Genomic DNA, 15110 nt, shown 5'->3' with positions numbered 1-15110 from the left:
TTATACAAAGTACTTTTAGACTTAAAGAGTACCAGTGGTCCATGTCTTTTTATCTTGTACCCTGTAGATTTCATGTGAGTCCTTTTTAAGAAAGCCACTATTACTGGAATGAGGCAATTATTATTCCTCCAGCCCCAACCCCTACCATTATCACAGTTTATATAATGTGGGTCAGACCACGTTACGATTTTCTGTTAGGCCCAAAGCTTAAGATTTTTAAACCATTCATTCAAGAAAAAAATAATAGTCTGAAAGTTTCAAAGAGATATTTGAGAAAAACAAATTAAGCACATTAAAAAGACATTTACATCTAACTAGCATAGTTACATGCAGTACTCTTGCCTGGAAAATCCCATGGGTGGAGGAGCCTGGTAGGCTGCAGTCCATAGGGTCGCTAAGAGTCGGACACAACTGAGCGACTTTACTTTGACTTTTCACTTTCATGCATTGGAGAAGGAAATGGCAACCCACTCCAGTATTCTTGCCTAGAGAGTCCCAGGGATGACGGAGCCTGGTGGGCTGCTGTCTATGGGGTCGCACAGGGTCGGACACGACTGAAGTGACTTAGCAGCAGGAGCAGCATAGTTACAAACCCAGTCAAAATAGGCACAGGATGCTCCAGAATAATCATGGAGTATCGTTCATTAAAAGGAGAGCATATACCTCAGATAACCCTGTGCCCTGTTACGTGTTGTATAATATCTTAAACTTAATAAACCTAGTACTTTAAAAATGTTCACCAAGTCCATCAAAAAACAGCTTTTACTTCTGCATGAAGTACTGAGTACTGTGCTGACTGCTTAGTGCAAATCCTGCAGAATTGTTTCTTATCTAGGTGGGAGAGTGAAATATATGTGTTTGGAGATGTATTAGATGTTTCCCGGTAAGGACTAAGTGGACTCCTGGAGGAGAACTAATGGCCAAAGGCTTAGTGGCTCTGGCTTCCCTGGGGCTGCTGCATTTGTGTTGGGTCAGGAGGTCAGGCTCGGATCTTTGTAGTCTTCAAATACAAAGAAATTTTTTTAGGAGCAACAAAAATGTTCAGGATTTGGTAAAAGTCTCAAATTTTAGAAGAAAATAATGAAATTGAAATTATTAAATGTTTAATTAGATTCATTCATTCATTTAACATAATACATGCCATCTGTGTGCTAGGCATTGTTCTAGACCCCAGAGCTACAGACAGTGAACAAAATAAAGAAAAGAAGTCCGGCCTTTGTAGAGCTTATATCCTATTAGGAACTAAACACTGAACATAACGAAGCTATATAGTAGTTTAGAGAGTAGTAAGTGTGTTTGGAGAAAGATAAAGTAAAGCAAGGTAAGGCACATTAGACGTGCTGAAGAAGAAAAGCAGGGCCTTTGGCAATTTCAAATAATGTGGTCATGGTAGGGCTCCCTGAGAAGGTGATTTGAGGGAGGAAGTTGGCCATGCAGAGATACTTGGGCAAGAGAGTTCCATCAGAGGGACCAGTGAAGGCCTCGGGCAGAAGTGTGCTTGGTCTGTTCCAGGACCAGCGAGAAGGCCACGAAGTAGTAGTAGATCACGTTATGGATGTTTGGGGAGCTCATCATGTAGGTCTGCCTGGTGGACCATTATAAGAACTTCAGCTTTTACTCTGAGTGAAACGAGAAGTCACTAGAGAGTTTGAAGCAGAGAAGCAAGGTGCCTTGACTTGCATTTTAATAGAATCACCAACCACTGTGTTGAGATAGAAAAATAGAGTGGGGTGATCAAGGCTGGAAGCAGAGACAAGTTAGCAGCTGTTCGCAATAATCCAGTTGTGAGACACCACTACCAGTAGAGGAGGTAGTGAGAACTGACCAAGATTTATTTTACAGGTAGAACCAATAAGATATCCTGGCCAACTCTTTGAGGAGTATCATAGAGAGATCAGAGGAAGGATAACACCAAAGCTTTTTGTATAGTTATGGAGTTGTCATGAACGGAGATGGGGCTCTAATGGAGGAATTGGTTTGGGAAAGATAACCAAAAGCCATTTGAACATGTTATGTTCAGCTTCCAAGCAGAGAAGTTGAGCAGCTTGTTGGATTCAGGAATCTGGAGTTTAAGGAAGAGGTCCAAGCTAGAGATAGAAATTTGGAAGTCGCCAGCAGACTTTGGATGAAATCATATAGGGAGTGTATGCAGACAGGGAAAACAGTCCATGAACCAAAGCTTAGGTCATATCAGTATTTATAGTTTGTGGAAAAGAAGAAATTTCATAAGAATGTACCTTAAGCCAAAGGAAATATGCACATATTTCTGACATAGTGGACCTAATTGTTTCCATTCTCTAAGTAATAGTGTTATTATTAGTAGATTTTAATTCTTTTGACCCATACTATGTGAGGAAGGAACTATGAGTTACCTTTTCTGTGATGAAGGACTTGGGCTGAGCCTGAGGTACTTCAGGCTTTAGAGGGTGAGTTGATAAGGTGCTAAGTTGCTTCAGTCGTGCCTGACTCTTGGTGACCCCATGAACTGCAGCCTGCTAGGCTCCTCTGTCCATAGGATTCACTAGGCAAGAATACTGGAGCGGGTTACCATGCCCTGCTCAGGAGATCTTCCCATCCTAGGGATCAAACCTGCCTCTCTTACATCTCCTGCATTGGCAGGTGGGTTCTTTACCACTAGTGCCACCTGGGAAGGAACAAGTAAAGATTACTGAGAAGGAGCAGTCGGAGGGACAAGAGGGAAATTAAAAGAATATACCTGAAGTCAATAAAGAAGGAAACTCAGGGAGGAGAGAGTGAATCAGTGATGTCATGTCAAGTAGCTTGAAGACTGAGAGTTGCTTATTGGATTTAGCAACCTCAGGGTCACTGGTGAACTTGACAAGAGTTATGATAGTGGAGGAATAGGGACAAAAACCTGATTGGAGTGGGCTCAAGAATGAAAAGCCAAGCCTCAGAATGTGAGAAAATAGTAACAAATGAAACAGAGGATTAATTTCCAAAATATACAAGCAGCTCATAGAACTCAATACCAGAAAAACAAACAACCCAGTCAAAAAGTGGGAAAAAGACCTAAACAGACATTTCTCTAAAGAAGACACACAGATGGCTAACAAACACATGAAAAGATGCTCGGCATCGCTCATTATTACAGAAATGCAAATCAAAACTACAATGAGATATCACTAACACCAGTCAGAATGGCCATCATCAAAAAGTCTGCAAACAATAAATGCTGGAAAGGGTGTAGAAAAAAGGGAACACTCTCTCTGTTGGTGGGAATGTAAATTGATACAGCCGCTGTGGAGGGTGGTATAGAGATTCCTTAAAAAACTAAGAATAAAACCACCAATATATGCTTAGGAGTGGGACCCAGCAATCCCACTCCTAAGCATATACCTGAGGAAACCAAAATTGAAAAACACACAAGTATCCCATTGTTCATTGCAGCACTATTTACAATAGCTAGAACATGGAAGCAACCTAGATGTTCATCGACATATGAATGGATAAGGAAGGTGTGGTACGTATACACAATGGAATATTACTTAGCCATAAAAAGAAACACATTTGAGTCAGTTCTAATGAGGTGGATGAACCTAGAGCCTATTATACAGAGTGAAGTGAGTCAGAAAGAGAAATATCGTATTCTAACACATATATATGAAATCTAGAAAAATGGTACTGAAGAATTTATTTACAGGGCAGCAGTGGAGAAATAGACATAGAGAATAGACTTATGGACATGGGGAGAGGTGAGGAGAGGGTGAGATGTATGGAAAGAGCAACATAGAAACTTACATTACCGTATGTAAAATAGATAGCCAATGGGAATAGGGGCTCTGATCAATCTAGAGGGATGGGATGGGGCGGGAGATGGGAGGGAGGTTCAAAAAGGAGGGAATATATGCATACCTATGGGTGATTGATGTTAAGGTTTGACAGAAAACAACAAAATTCTGTAAAGCAATTATCCTTCAATTAAAAAATAAATTTTAAAGAATCAGAAAGGAAGAAGTAAAATTTAAAAAAAAGAATGAAAACCTTATTAAGACAATTCTTATTTTCAGTTAAATTTCTTACACTACAAATATTCAGTATTTTAAGTGAATATATTTTAATATGTCTGATAAAATGTGGGTAGGGACTTCAGAATGCTGGAGGCTATGAGGGTCTTCAACAGGTTCTGACAGAAATGGGGAGCCTCTGAGTTTCCCACTAATAGAGTTATGGTAGAATCATTTTGTTTCTAGTGACATGTTCTTTAATTCAACCCATGATCATTTCTTATTGAAAGGATACAGTAGAGCCAAGGTGACACATGTGCTTTAGCTTTTTTTCAGTGACGATGATAGATTTGAGTTGACCAGTCTACACATCATGGTACCCCTACAGGCCTGAAAACTTTCATTCATGGAGTGGATGACTCAGGTTAGGGGTTCCCAGAGACCAGAGCAAATTGAGTAGTAGAAACATTGCTTGTTTAATGTTTCTTTTATACTTTGATGACTTTCATTGTGAATATTATTTCAAGGCATGTGATTAAGCAATTTTCATAGTTCTGTATTTTATATCATAATTATGCACTAAGAATTTTCTCACCTGGGAATTACCTTTGAATTATAATTCTAACTTTCTGTAATACTGTCATCAAAACGAATCAACAAGTCTCTGATACTAATTATCTTTTGTTTCTCTAAGCTTATTGAAATGCTAAAGCATAGGCCTTTAATGCTTAAGTATTGTTTTTGGATAGTTAAAAGCTTATAGTGATTGGTAGAATTAAAACATTGTTACATTTATTTGAGCGCTACTTGGTAATAAAAGTATACTGTATAGTAAGTCTTTAGAAAGTTGCTAATTATGGGAAAATGCTGGAAAGGGTATGAACTTTTCCTTTGTAGTAGATTATGGCACATGTTTTTTGAGAAGTGGAGCTCCAGTGATTATATGTGTGTTTCTAGTGGGTTGTGGTATACACATATAATGTCAGCATTCTCTTAGGTCCTGCTCATCAACACTGCTTTGTTTTGTTTTGTTTTTTTTATCAACACTGTTTTATTACTGTCATTTTGAATGTTATTTCAGCTGAAGCTTATAAGTCACTTTTCAGTTAATTAAATGAAAGAAATTGGCCTGTAACAGAGAAATACTTACACAAGGCCAATGTGAAATAATCTGGCAGTGCTGAGTGTATTACATGATAAATACTGGAGTGTGCAGAGGTATAAAACTAAGCAAATTATGAAATAAATGTGAAATCTCCTAAGTCAGTGACTGCAGGATGAAGTCCAGATCTCTCGTCATGGAATTCCACATGGCAAAGCAGTGTTGCGAGCCTGTGGTGCACCAGCAGGATTGGCTGCAAACATGTTTTGGTTTTAACATGGTGTTGAAAACATTTATTTTCTAGCATTTAAAAACTGAGAAATTTTAAATTAAAAAAAAAATGAATTTTACACCTTTTGTTAAAAAATTGGGAGGTGTGTCAGCGATCTGTTGGAGCAACATAACAGCTTCCCTTTTTATATGGGTGTGTGCTCCACAGTCCCCACTGTCCCCAGCAGAGATCCTCTTGCTTCCAACATTGAGGCCAAATGGCTGTTGGTGTTTTTCATCCTGCAGGCTTCACTCCTTTGTTAACTGCTCCTGTCAGTGAGTGAGTTTGCTAACCTTCTGTTGTAGATACTTATTTCTAGTGTCATCGCAAAGCTCCTTGTCTATCCAAATTGTTCTCCTCTTTGTCCCGTCCAGCACATACACACTTAGTCTGGGTCCTGCGTCCTCCACTCCTTCTGCTGAACTGAGCTGTTTATTGCCTGTATCATTTCGTGGGAACCAAGCACGTGCTATTGTGTACAATCACATATACAACCTTTTATATGTATATACTGACTTCTCAACTGTGTTAGAAATCTCTTGAGGACAGCAACTGTATCTTTCAATTTACTAGTGCCTATCAAATTTTTAGATTTAATAGATTAACTATTGTTCAGATTTAGCTTCCAGTATATGGTCATGTATGATTATGATGCTGTAAAAAGATGAGAAAATAATAAAATCTTGTATACAATCTACTTCTTCAGATAAGCTTTTCTTAATTTACTGTGTCCATTCCTCTGTAGCTTTGTAACCACATTTATGTACTCTAATTGAGTATTAATTCACTAAACACCTCATTTACTGCCAATTCTCTGATTCAGTGACATAGATGGATGAAGTTTCCAAGTATATAGGTCGTTATACATACCATTTTATTTATTTTAGACCTGCCTCTGAAGGCTATTGTTTTGCACATCTTTTTTTCCCATTCATTTGGCAAATAGTGTGTCCACTATATGGGAAGCCTTGCGGGGGTGTGAACCTAACCAACATGATGGTACCAGCTCTTCAGAAGCTTTGACCCTTCAGCTGGAAAGGCAGCTTTAAATAAGGGAGTATATAATTGTTCAATTTTGATAAGGGTTACTAAGAAGTAGGGCATTCTCTGAGATCTTATAACAGAGCACTGTGATCTGGAGGCCAGGGCTATATTGCGGAATATGACACAACTGAATTCTAAACTCCTTGATTTTTCATAATTCCATAGCAGTTTGTAAAATATTCTGAAGGTTAAAACTTTACCTTAAAACAAATAAATAAAAGGGCAATTTCTTTAACAAAATAAGAACTTAAAAAAAAAAGTTTTCTAAAGGATATACCATTGGCTATAGATCTTTCATTAATGATAAGGAATTATAATTTATAGCACTTAGAAGGCAATGGCAAGCCACTCCAGTACTCTTACCTAGAAAATCCCATGGATGGAGGAGCCTGGTGGGCTACAGTCCCTGGGGTCGCTAAGAGTTGGACACGACTGAGCGACTTCACTTTCACTTTTCACTTTCACGCAATGGAGAAGGAAATGGCAACCCACTCCAGTGTTCTTGCCTGGAGAATCCCAGGGATGGCAGAGCCCGGTGGGCTGCTGTCTATGGGGTCGCACAGAGTCGGACACGACTGAAGAGACTCAGCAGTCTTTGTTTGATACCTAAGTTGAACTCTGAATATATAAGCAAAAAAAAAAATGGGTTGGAAATTTCAGAAATAGCTAACTTGCAAAACAATTTTTGTTTTATGAAATGGGCTTTCAAAAATAATATATAAAAAACTAAACTGATTTATTCCCTTGAGACTAGTTAGTGGATAGTACTTTTATACTTCCAAGCCCATGACTGAGAAATATGAATGGGTTTATCTGTCTGATCTTGGAGTGAGGTAACGTGGTGTTGTGAAAACCCTTAGCTCTACAGTCAGTGACAAATGTGAGCCAAAAAAGAGTGGAATTTTGTGTGGTTGCATATATTTTATTACAACAGACATGCTTTAAGTATTTTTTTCTAAAAAAATAGAATTTTATGCTTAATCTATTGAACATAGTGGTAAAATTTAATTGTTTGCATGGTTTATTGTCACACTGAAACAAAGGTCAGCTGCACTGGTGCCATTTCTGAAGTCTTTGTTAAGAAACTCATGTTACTTGTAATTATAGAAGATAATTCAGAAAAATCAACATGATTAAGGAAATTTTAGTTCAAATAAACTGAAGATTCTTAAATGTGATCTTAAAGAAATGCAAGGCGATCAGATCAGGGAGACGTTTTTAAGAAATGTCAAGCGTCCTGTGGAATTTAAAATAAATTCCAAATAAGTATGTTTAAAATAAAGTCTTTTTATCTTCAAATATTGATTAACTGAGCCCACAATCATTTTCAAATCAGTGGAAAGGCTGTTGAACTGATGATTTGTAATTTACTAAATTATTTGCTTTTACTGATGCCTGGAAAGTGAAAGTGAAAGTGAAAGTCGCTCTTTCACTTTGGGGCCCTGTATAGTCCATGGAATTCTCCAGGCCAGAATATTGGAGTGGGTAGCCTTTCCCTTCTCCAGGGGATCTTCCCAACCCAGGGATCGAACCCAGGTCTCCCACATTGTGGGTGGATTCCTTACCAGCTGAACCACAAGGGAAGCCCAAGAATACTCAGTAACCTATCCCTTCTCCAACGGATCTTCCCGACCCAGGAATCGAACTGGGGTCTCCTGCTTTGCAGGTGGATTCTTTACCAACTGCGCTATCAGGGAAGCGCAAATAAATAAATAAAGGAAGGTAAGCATTTCTTTCCTTCAGCTAGATTTTCTAGCACCATAGTAACATATCTGTAGCACATTTTGTATTTTAAGTGGAACTTTTGCTTGTTTACTTTATTTGATCCTCAAAGTACTAGTCTCCATGTTATAGATAAGGAGGTTAAATGACTTGTATGACTTGATGCCCTTACCTGATTCACCTCGTGACAAAACCAGAACATGATACTCTTCTGTCTCTGAGATCTGAGCTTTTTTTGCCACCTCAGTCATAGCCACTCTGTTGATAAAACATTTCGGGAGTGTTTGCAACATACGATACAACATTTTGATTTGTTGTTGTTGTTGTTTGTTTTTTAGCCGCCTTATGTAAGTTTAGTTTCTGCCAGATACTAAGTCAATTTGTGGTCCTGAATTAGCTTACACTAATTTTACCATAATTTTTGGGTCACTCTGAGCTAGGTAGGAAAATCTTTTCAAACATATTCTACTTCCCATGATAATGCATTAAACCTGGCACAAAATTCCAGATCATCAGATTTTGTCTTAATAAAGCAAGATATGCATGAAATTGCACACTGTCAATCCTTTGTTCAGAACAACTATTATCTTGGAAAAAAAACTCTATTTAAGTTGTAGGATTGGTTAATAAAAGAGAAATTAAAATATTTTTTTTGAACGATTGCACATTATGTATTTAAAGGTAAGACATTAAATACAGTTGCCTGATTTCTCTTTAGAACTTTATAATCTTTAAATTGAAATAAAGAAGGCTCTGAAGCTTGAATGAATAGTGCTAATGTTTCATGGAAGCATATCTACTATACTCACATCTGTAGGGAGTTTTACTTACATGTGGACTCTTTAGAAGAAATATAATTTAGCACGAGAACCTCTGCAATTCATCTTTTATTCAACGATCATTTATGTGCCAAGCAGTTTGCTGGAAATTCAGTGCATGGACGTGTCCTCTATATAGCGGTCCCCAACCTTTTTGGCACCAGGGACTGGTTTCATGGAATACAGTTTTTCCCCAGACCTGGGGAGGGTGGTCTGGGGATAACTCAAGTGCATTACCAGAGAAGGCAATGGCACCCCACTCCAGTACTCTTGCCTGGAAAATCACATGGACGGGGGAGCCTGGTGGTCTGCCGTCTATGGGGTCGCACAGAGTCAGACATGACTGAAGCGACTTAGCAGCAGCAGCAGCAAGTGCATTACATTTTTGTGCACTTTGTTTCTATTGTTATTGCATAAGCTCCACCTCAGATCAGTAGGCATTAGATTCCAGAGGTTGGGGACCCCTGCTTGTAGAAGTTAGAGCCTGAATGATGAGAGGAGAAAGACAAACAAATGAACACTTGAACCATGCAACAAGTGAAATACTACCTATTAAAAATTCTGCTATTGCAATTTTTGTCTACCAAGAAATTTTCTTTTGCCTTTCCAGAATTCTTACTGGATGATAAACTTTGTAAACATAAAAGACCAACATTTATTTTTACTTAGTATTCTTTAAAATTACAGATCTATTTTCAAATCACTGTGACTTCCTACATTTTAATTCTAAGGTCTGTTTTAAACTTTTTGAAGCCATTGATTTAGCCAGTTTACCTAATGTATTGTTTCACTTTTGATTATACCCTGCATCATCCAGCAAAGGGTTTGGGATGATGTATTACTTAACCCCGAAGGCACTTTAGTGAACATGTAGATTCATTAAAATTTTTTAAATCAACTTTATTTATTGTAATTATATACAATAAAGTCCACAAATTTTAAATAGAAAATTTTGTGACTTTTGACAAATGTATGTAATCAGTGTCACAATCAAGATAAAGATAATTTTTGTCATACCAAAAAGTTTTTTTACAGCTCCCTTTTAACTTCTCCTCACCACTACCCCCCCCCAACCACCACTTCCTCTCTGCCTTTTCTCCTTACCTCCCCATCCCTGACAACTTCTCACCTTTAGTTTTGCCTTTTATACAATTTTATATAAATAGAATCATGTGGCATGTAGTTTTCTCTGCCTTCCTTTTATATCTGGCTTCTTTCACTTAGCAAAATATTTTTCAGATTCATCAGTTTTGTTGCATGTCAGTAGTTCCTTTTTATTGTTGGATAGTTTTCAGTTGTTACAATATGGTTATTCATTCATCTGTTATTAATGGATATCTGGATTGTTTCCAGTGTGGAACTATTATGAATGAAGTTACTATGAACATTCATGTGTAAGTCTTTGGTGGAATATCTTTTCATTTCTTAAGGCAAATACCTAAGAATGAGATATCTGAGTTACATGGTAAATTAATTTAATTTTATGAAAATTGTCAAATTGTGTTCCAAGGTAACTGTACCATTTAACATTCCCACCAGTGGTATCTAAGAGTTCTAGTTGCTCTAAATTCTCAACAAGACCTGGTATTCAGTCTTTTCATTGTAACCATTCTATTGAGTGTGTAGTGGTAACTCACTGTGGTTTTTGTTTACACTTTCCTAATGACAATAATATGGAATATCATTGCAAATGTTTATTTGCTGCTTCTATATCTTCTTTGGAGAAGTAACTATTTAAATCTTTTGGCCATACTTTTAAGAGAGTTATCTTCTGTTGGTTGTAAGACCTATTTATATATACTGGATTGAGTCTTTAATCAGAGAAGAGATTTTAAAATGATTTTCTCAAGCCTGAGGATTGCCTTGTTATTTTTATGTGACTTTCAAAGAGCAGAATTTTTTATTTTAAAGAAGTCCAATTTCTCTTTTTTTGAAAATGTTTCATGATTTTTTGTCCCCTAAGAAATAGAGGAAAACAATAGGATGGGAAAGACTAGAGATATCTTCCAAAAAATTAGAGATACCAAGGGAACATTTCATGTAAAGATGGGCACAGTAAAGGACAGAAACAGTATGGACCTAACAGAAGCAGAAGATATTAAGAAGAGGTGGCAAGAATACACAGAAGAACTATACTGACCTGGATAGCCACAGTGGTGTGATCATTCACTTAGAACCAGACATCCTGGAGTGTGAAGTCAAGTGGACCTTAGGAAGCATCACTATGAACAAAGCTACTGGAGGTGATGGAATTCCAGCTGAGCTATTTCAAATCCTAAAAGATGATGCTGTTAAAGTGCTGCACTCAATATGCCAGCAAATTTGGAAAACCTAGCAGTGGCCACAGGACTGGAAAAGGTCAGTTTTCATTCCAATACCAAAGAAGAAGCAATGGCAAAGAATGTTCAAACTGTCATACAATTGTGCTCATTTTACGGGCTTCCTTGGTAGCTCAGACGGTAAAGCGTCTGCCTTCGATGCAGGAGACCTGGGTTCAATCCCTGGGTTGGGAAGATCCCCTGGAGAAGGAAATGGCAGCCCACTCCAGTATTCATGCCTGGAAAATCCCATGGACCGAGGAGCCTGGTGGGCTACATACAGTCAGTCCATGGAGTCGCAAAGAGTCAGACATGACTGAGCGACTTCACTTCACTTCACTTACATGCTAGCAAGGTAATGCTCAAAATTCTTCAAGTTAGGCTTCAACAGTACATGAACCGAGAACTTCAGATGTACAAGCTGGATTTAGAAAAGGCAGAGGAACCAGAAATCAAATTGCGAACATCCATTGGATCATAGAAAAAGTAAGGGAATTACAGGAGAAGGGGGCAACCGAGCATGAGATGGTTGGTTGGCATCATCCACTCAATGGACATGAGTTTGAGCAAACTCCGGGAGATGATGAGGAACAAGGAAGCCTGGTGTACTGCAGTTCATGGGATCACAAAGAGTCAGACATGACTGAGTGACTGAACAACGGGCAACAAGAAACCCAAGATCACAAAGATCTTCTTCTAGAAATTTCTGTAAGTTTTGTAGTTTTAGCTTTTACACTGGGATCTGTAATCCATTTCAAGTAATTTTTGTATATAGGTTGAGGTTAATTTTTTTCCATGACGATGTCTAATTATTCCAGCACCATTTTTCGAGAGTTCATTCTCATTGAATTTCCTTGGCACCTTTGTCAGAACTCAAATGACTTTTTATGTATGGCTCAATTTCTGGACTGTTTGTCCCATTCCATTGATCTAGATGTCTGTCTCTAGGCCAATATAATACTGTTTGGTTTCTGTTCGTATCCTTTATAATAAGGCTGACAATCAGCTAGTAAGTCTTCTAGCTTTGAATGTGAGTTGTGAGAGCAGAAATCCTTGTCTTGTTTCCAGTATTAGGGGAAAACCATTCAGTCTTTCAGTGTTAAGTATAATATTAGCTGTAGGTTTTTCATGAACTGTCATGACTTCTTACACTCTTAGAGCAAATAATTTCCAAATTCTAGGCAGATTAATTCCTGACCCTAACTGGAAGATGTTTTTGAAAGAATCTTGACAGAATTTCAGCTGTATAGAATTTTATCTCCTGAATTTCCTGAGACTTTTACTGAAGTTGGAAAGCCAGTAGATAACTTACAAGTTTCCAAATCTTGTGTTAGAAAAGGAATTCTTCTCTAGCCTTCCCTAGAAAGCCTGTGTCTAGGACCAATACCATGTTTTTTTAATTCACTCTTCCAAATAAGAGTCATGAAGCAAAAGAAACACCTCTCTTCTAATGAATGTTTTTTGAACACTTGAATAGTTTTGCCTCTGGACCTAAGATGAGATGATTCCACGGCAATTATTGGCAAAATATAGCCTTTTGTGGGGCGTAATGCAGTGACGTACTATTGGTCTTATTCAGTTGTCCTGCTAGAAGTCTTTCTCACAGCTTTAGAGGATGATTACTGTAAGAAGGAGTGCTCTCTTTTGGCAACAAGCAAGGGGGTTACACAGCACAGACCAGAAAATCCAATGAATAGGCAGGTTAAATGGGTTATTTAGTGATTCACTACTGGGGTTTGTTGACTTCACACACCAGGAATCCCAGAGGTTCAATGTTAAGTGGCTTTTATTTCTATTCCCTTTGGAATATGTGGGTAATAATTTAATTGACCTTGGTTCTTATTTTATTTCAAAGTCCTAGTTGAGAAGTTCCAGAAATAAGGCCTGTGGATTGGTATATGGGAAATAGAATGTTAGTATATAGCTAAGTACCACTGGAAAGTGAGATTGCACACTTGATGAAACTGACAAATTCATGGTAGCTGTCTTCCAGAAGCTATGGGAATTAAACACTGGATGGCAGGTAGAGGAGAGCCAGCTTCTCATTGATGATTCCTTTAGGAAAGACCTAAGGCTGCAGCCCTGACTCCCAGTGAAGTTCCCCATATCAGTCTTAACAGTCTTGGATTCATGTTTCTCCAGAATAATACTGGCCACTTCCATCTCCTTAGAGTAGATTGGCTAATGATTTGTTGATGCATCAGGGGAATGGGGGGTGGGGTTGATGTGGGTTATTGTTGTTCAGTCTCTAAATCCCACTCTTTGTGACCCCATGGACTGCAGCATGCAGGATTCCCTGTGCTTCACTATCTCCTAGAGTTTGCTCAGACTCATGTCCATTGAGTCGATGATGTCACCCAACCATGTCATCTTCGGTCACCCCCTGCCCTTAGTCTTTCCCAGCATCAGGGTGTTTTCCAGTGAGTCAGCTTTTCGCATCAGGTGGCCAAAGTATTGGACCTTCAGCTTTAGCATCAGTCCTTCCACTGAATATTCAGGGTTGATTTCCTTTAGAATTGAATTCCCTAGAGTCTTCTTCCTAGAGTCCAAGGTGTTCCCAAGAGTCTTCTCCAGCACCACAGTTTGAAAGCATCAATTTCTCAGTGCTCAGCCTTCTTTATGGTCCAGTTCTCACATCTGTACATGACTACTGGAAAAACCAAAGATGAGGTCAGCAAAGTGATGTCTCTGCTTTTTAACATGCTGTTTAGGTTTATCATAGCTTTCCTTCCAAGGAGCATGCGTCTTTTAATTTCATGGCAGCAGTCAACCTCGAGATAATTTTGGAGTCTAAGAAAATAAAATCTGCCACTGTTTATACTTTTTCCTCATCTATTTGCCATGAAGTGATGGACTGGATGCCATGATCTTAATTTTTTGAATGTTGAGTTTTAAGCCAACTTCTTCATTCTCCTGTTTCACCTCCATCAAGAGGCTCTTTAGTTCCTCTTCACTTTCTGCTATTAGATCAGATCAGATCAGATCAGTCGCTCAGTCATGTCCGACTCTTTTTGACCCCATGAATCACAGCAAGCCAGGCCTCCCTGTCCATCACCAACTCCCGGAGTTCACCCAGACTCATGTCCATCTAGTCAGTGATGCCATCCAGCCATCTCATCCTCTGTCGTCCCCTTCTCCTCCTGCCCCAAATCCCTCCCAGCATCAGTCTTTTCCACTGAGTCAACTCCTCGAATGAGGTGGCCAAAGTACTGGAGTTTCAGCTTTAGCATCATTCCTTCCAAAGAAATCCCAGGGTTGATCTCCTTCAGAATGGACTGGTTGGATCTCCTTGCAGTCTCGAAGAGTCTTCTCCAACACCACAGTTGAAAAGCATCAATTCTTCGGTGCTCAGCCTTCTTCACAGTCCAACTCTCACATCCATACATGCTATTAGGATAGTATAATATGCATATCTGAGGTTATTGATATTTCTTCTGGCAGTCTTGATTCCAGCTTTTGATTCATCCAGCCTGGCATTTCACATGATGTGCTCTGCATATAAGTTAAATAAGCAGGATGACAATATACAGCCTTGAAGTACTCCTTTCCCAGTTTTGAACCAGTCCATGTCTGGTTCTAACTTGTTTCTTGACCTGCATATAGGTCTCTTAGGAGGTAGATAAGGTGGTCTGGTATTCCCATCTCTTGAAGAATTTTCCAGTTTTTTGTGGTTCACACAGTCAGAGGCTTTAGTATAGTCAGTGAAGCAGAAGTAGATGTTTTTCTAGAATTCCCTTGCTGTTTCTGTGATCCAACGGATGCTGGCAATTTGATCTCTGGTTCCTCTGTGCATATATGTGCTCAGTCACGTTCTACTCTTTGCAACCTCATGGACTATAGCTCACCAAGCTCCTTTTTCTGTGGGATTTC

At 38.7% G+C, this 15110-nt stretch overlaps 1 protein-coding gene and 1 non-coding gene across 8 annotated transcripts in view; both read left to right on the top strand.

The window, feature by feature from the left end:
- Positions 1–15110, top strand: part of FRMD6 (FERM domain containing 6) — a 267317-nt gene that overhangs the window by 187503 nt on the left and 64704 nt on the right. The window lies entirely within an intron of this gene.
- TRNAR-UCG (transfer RNA arginine (anticodon UCG)) lies at positions 11364–11435 on the top strand. The gene has a single exon. It is a non-coding gene; the product is annotated as a tRNA-Arg (tRNA).

Source organism: Bos grunniens, chromosome 10 (genome assembly GCF_055505025.1).
Source record: "Bos grunniens cultivar Pamir isolate PY7600 chromosome 10, Bosgru_T2T1.0, whole genome shotgun sequence".
Taxonomy (NCBI): Eukaryota; Metazoa; Chordata; class Mammalia; order Artiodactyla; family Bovidae; genus Bos; species Bos grunniens.
This window is presented reverse-complemented; position numbering and strand designations above follow the sequence as displayed.